This window comes from Ceratina calcarata, unplaced genomic scaffold, assembly GCF_001652005.2.
Source record: "Ceratina calcarata isolate Rehan_Ccalc_2016 unplaced genomic scaffold, ASM165200v1 scaffold463.2, whole genome shotgun sequence".
Lineage (NCBI taxonomy): Eukaryota > Metazoa > Arthropoda > Insecta > Hymenoptera > Apidae > Ceratina > Ceratina calcarata.
The window spans coordinates 6014-11360 of record NW_017170362.1 but is presented as its reverse complement, the minus strand read 5'-3'; positions in this window follow the sequence as shown (position 1 = coordinate 11360).

Genomic DNA, 5347 nt, shown 5'->3' with positions numbered 1-5347 from the left:
AAATGAAATATATAATGTACAATAATGATAAAGTTCAATTGCGTTTTAAAATTCTTAGTAAGGAGCAGGAAAGTAATTTATTTACTCATTTATCGCATAACATCAATTTTGATTGCACTGATCTCATTAATTTATTTCCTTATATTTTTTGTAAGTGTGCAATATTTTTATCTATATCAAGTCCGTGAAACTACTCTAACTTACATTGCATTTCAAGTCATATTAATTGAGAAGCACTCAATATACCGCTGATAAAAATGACTGATTCTAATTTTGGAATTGTCGCGTATTTTTACGCGTTGCTGCGATTCGGTGCTGATCTGTTTGTAACGTATATGCGCTTGCCGGACACAAGTAATTTCGAGTACGTATTTGTTTCAAGAATCCAATTTAAAAATTTATTTAAAACTCGGGAAGTACTTTCCATGTCCTATTGCGGCAAGAAAGACTTTTTCTCGTTGTCATCTCGATAGCGTGATGTGACGGGTCGAAAATGAGCGAAGATGCGTAGTTTAAATAATTAAGAAATCAACATTCGATGTTCATTATATATCATTAATTATTGTGTTGCTTTTCCTCGACAAACGCATCGCGGTCGAGACATTTTTCGTTCGGACGCACCAACGAGTCGGCATATTTAGTGTATTTCTTACAGCTAAATTAAAATGATTTGATTGAGTTTTGTAATTCTCTCATTTCGATGTTTGACTCATTTCTTTTTGTTTTTCATCATTGAATCTTCTCGAAACGCTAGCGATCGGTGTGTACATTACTCCGCAGTTACACAATGTAGTTAAATTATTGTCGCTCAGTCGCTCTTTCTTTTTCAATCGCTATCCTTTTCTACACTTGGAATACTATTCAATGGTTGACTCAAGGAGGGGTTCGTGTCGTGGCGGCGGGTAGACGTGCCGCATGGCGGCTTCATATTTAACTGAAAATTAAAGAGATATAGAAGACGCGTAGAAAGTGAGGAGTGTGTAATATTGAAACTTGAAAGGCTAACGAATAACAAGGGCCGTCCGGTAAAATCCGACAAGAAATAGTTTTTGAATAAATCAAAGTAACAATCCTCTAACTGTCAAATCGTGACGTCACGCGGAAGAAATTCGGTTAAGAAACACCGTCCACGAAGATCCTCGGGTCTGAAACGAATTTAAAAGGTATGGGGAACCGAAGCCACACAAGAAGGAAAAGGAGATAAACACCTAAAAGCTGCGAAACAAATGTAAACTCCATCCATACTTATGTTTCAAGGTAGGTGCTCCTCTTAACTGATTCAAAATGGCTGACGCATGTCAGTTTGACAGGTCTGTGTCAAACGAGCTAAGATAGACGAAAGCATATTTTCAACACCTAGACCTAAGCCCCAAAGCGGAAGTAGGGAAGAATCAGAAACCTAGATAATATAAAAGAATGGTGACAAACTATTAGTACATCTATGTAAAAAATTAACAAATAAAAGTAAAACTGCCAGAGTAACAGACGTTAATCAACCAACGTAGTATTAACGTAGCATCTAAGAACATAGGCGCCACCAATCGCGAAGGCATGGTACTAAGGCCACACTATGAATGCCGTCGGTACAATAGGGCGAGCGGGAGTCTTTCCCGAAGATAATGTAAATAGTTAACGATAGACAAAATTTAGGTCTCTATACCTCTTAAAAGAGAGGATTATGATATCAAATCAATCTCGGACAACAAAACGGTTAAACAACGAAACCAGAGTATTAAACAGCTACTCCCGATATGGCAAATTGCTCGAACGCGAAAACTTGAATCACACGCCACGCGCGCGCGATTCAAGAGCAACATAACACCCGGAAACTAGAAGTATAACGACACGCTTCATAAACGGAGAAATAATAAAAAGGAACAGGAACAGGAGCATAAAAGAAAACAACAACAGTACTTCAATAATTTATTTAGTGCACAGCCCGTGCTCCGTTACGTGGGACCCTGGCGACCTCTGACTGGTTCCATTTACTTACCGAGGGTACCAGGTCAGGTCCGCATACGAATGTCCCATAAAACCGAAGAAAAGAATAAGAATTAAAATAGCCTGAGCAATATGCCATAAATTTTCATGAATCTCCGAGCTTTATGATAGAAATAGGAATACGCTGTATTAGAATGTACGAAAGCACTACCATACAGCCAATTTTAATCCCTACTGAATCCCTTTACACCCTTTTCCCTTCATCCTTAAATTCCTAGCCCCTCTGTATGCATGAATGACGTATAATTGTGTATGTAGGCTGGCACGTGCGGCATCAACACTGGGAGTGCCCGTGAGCGGCGGAGTTGTTCCCACCCCGTCGTTTCTCCCGGGCTGATGTGAGCCTGCTCTGCCGAGGTGTTCGGGCTGCACAATATCCGAGGATGGCCACTTCGGACCCTAGCCAGGAAGTGTAGACTGAGTGGAAGTGTCGGAGCTTCCACCGTTTTACGAGCGAATTTCTCCCCGTCATACTGGGGGAGACTAAGTGTAAGGCACAGGGTCCCCGGAGTTCTGGGAAGCTACGAGGATCCTCCTGTAGTGGGTGCACCCTCCCGTGCTGCGGCCCGCTCCCCTCTACACAATGCGCCATTAAATATCAAACCATGTCAATTTTCCCTAAAACAAACAAACAAGGAACGCCTAAGCAAAGTATGCTAGACTTTGGAAAAGATCTCGTTGAGTACACGGGCCGTGCACTTAGTGAGACTGAATCTAACAAAGAAGATAACAAGAAACTAACGGATACGGATAAGGAGGCTTACGACAACGCGCACGCCCAGAGATTTTCACTGGCACGCAGCCCAGTGGGTTTACGGGGACAGTCCGCGCTGCGAAATACTCCGCGCGACGACGGTAACGTTTTCCGCACGCCGGTAGGATCTATAACGAGAAGTTCGTTAAAACTCACCAAGAGGAAGAGAAGCAACGAAAAGAAGAAAGCAAACGAAGAACAGAAGAGAGAGAGAAAAAAAAGAAGCAGAAGAAACTGAGTTACTCTATGAATGACTCACTCAGGTTCAGAAGTCTTCCTCCTCGCAAGCTCCCCACCCATTGACATCCTCATTAAAATCTTCGACAAGTATTTCGGGCTCACCCGCTTGATAAGGCGCGCAGATAATGTGGACATGGAAAAAGAAAAAGCAAGATTAAAAAAGGAAAGGCATGCAGAGATCCTACTTACCTGGAAGGAAAAACTGCATTCACAAGACATCCGGAACCAGAGAGTGATCCAAGCGATTCTTCAGCAGTTCGACAGGTGGTTAACTCATACGCACGGAAGCCTGTCGTTCAGAATGACACAGATGATTTCAGGCCACGGATGCTTCGGCAATTTCCTGTTTAGAATTAAAAAAGAGCCTTCACCGAAATGTCACCACTGTGAAGCACAGGTGGATGATAATACGCACACAGCATTCCTCTGTCCAGCATGGGATGAAGAAAGAAAGAGAATGTTCGACATAACAGGGCAAACATCAAGTTTGCAGGATGTAATAGAATTAATCCTCAACTCCCCTGAAAAATGGGAAGCATACCAGATGTTCTGTGAAACAGTTATGTAAAGAGAGGCACGAGAGAAAAAGGGAAGAGATGAGAGAAGGACTGCAGAGAAACGCTGCAGCCATCTACCAAAGATGGAGGACAGCAATCTCATGAGTTAACTCATCTTATTACCCGTTGTGTAAGTTGCATCACATCAGACCAATCACCAATGCAACCACGTCTGGTGTAAAAAAACACACGCGGAACTATCCGCCTGTCAACTTCATCCGCCATCTTGAACGACCGTGAACACCATTACGTGAAACACACACGTAGAACCGCAAAGAGACGTAACAAAGAAGCATGTATAAGAGAGAATGATCGCGTATTTAACCGCAACAAGGAATGGATGCAGCCGCGTATTCAACCGCTCGCGACCGCGTATTTAACCGGAACGACATAATTACTATTCAACAATGGTAATCGAACAAGGTAGCAATGACCAAACATCTCAGTATGTCGGTAAGCATGAATAAAGAATGAAAGATTCCGAACAAAATGACCCTGTTTCGGAATCAACAAGGTAGGAGTACCTCCCAAATAGGTTTAAGGGTTAGAGTCAGGTATTTTCCTCCCCCTTCCAGGGTTTGAGAAGTTCACAAGAGTTGGGGAAAAAAGCAAAAAGCAATGATCCGGAGCAATCCGAAAGGGATCCCGGATTCTCCCCCGTTGCGCTTTCAAGGGGTCATCGCGGGGTTTTAGCCGGTTTGAATCCGGCACTACCCCCGGGCCGATCTCGATCACTTGGGATCAACACGGGGGTGTCTGTGGAGGTTTCCCAACGTCAAAAAAAAAAAGAAAAAAATGGTTGACTCAAGGAGTTCCGGATCCACTTCGTACGTATACGTAGAACATACGTAGTTCCAAGTAGCAGCGTCGCATGAAAGATAGATAGATACATAGATAGATAGAGATAGAGAGAGAGAGAGAGAGAGAGAACGTGTAACGCTTTTTATGTATGCGAAGCGAGTCCGGAATCCAATAAGCCGTTTGTATGTACAAATACCATAGCACCTGTTTTCGCTTGAAAAATATAAGTCTGGAATTGACAATTTCAGCCGAAGAACTGCATTTGTGATATGTCTCGGATACCCACAAACAAATATGCAGAGTTTCAAAGTCCACAATTAGGATGTTTTTTGCTTACAATCCGAAAACGACTGCAGGTCTCTTCGATAAAATTTAACTGCTTTAGAGGGGGTTTAAAATTCGAAAAATCGAGTCCCACACCATATGCAATATACGCATACATATGTATGTATGTACTCCAGCTCCAGGCGGTCGGTGAGTGGCCGAGTTTGGGGATCTCCGAGCAAAGAGGAGTACGTATCGAATGACACAACGCGTGCATGTGTGCGTGCTGATTTATAGTCGAGAAAATATCAGTAAGTGTTGCCTCGTAAGCCCTGACAACCTTCGGCAAGCAATTAGGAAGGTCCTACCATAAAACACAGATGTTTCTTGTACTTATCCCTTACGGACCTCACATACCTGCATAATCCAAAGAACAGTATAACGATTGGAAAAATCCCTGGAAAAAACGCCGAATCACCTCCACTTTTTTTATCGTTATGTCAAATACCTCTACCACTTTCACCACCACTTTTTACCTAACCCTCAAACGTCACTACCAATCAAAAACCGAACTTTCTTCCCTTCTTTAGGTTTCTTACCACACCCCCACGGCTTACGACAATTCTTTGTCTCCCACGAGGCTGAGGTTTTGAAACACGAAGAGGACAGTTACAGCTTGACCCTCTGACCAACAATACGCATCAAGCAACTCAGTGTATTTTGTTCATTT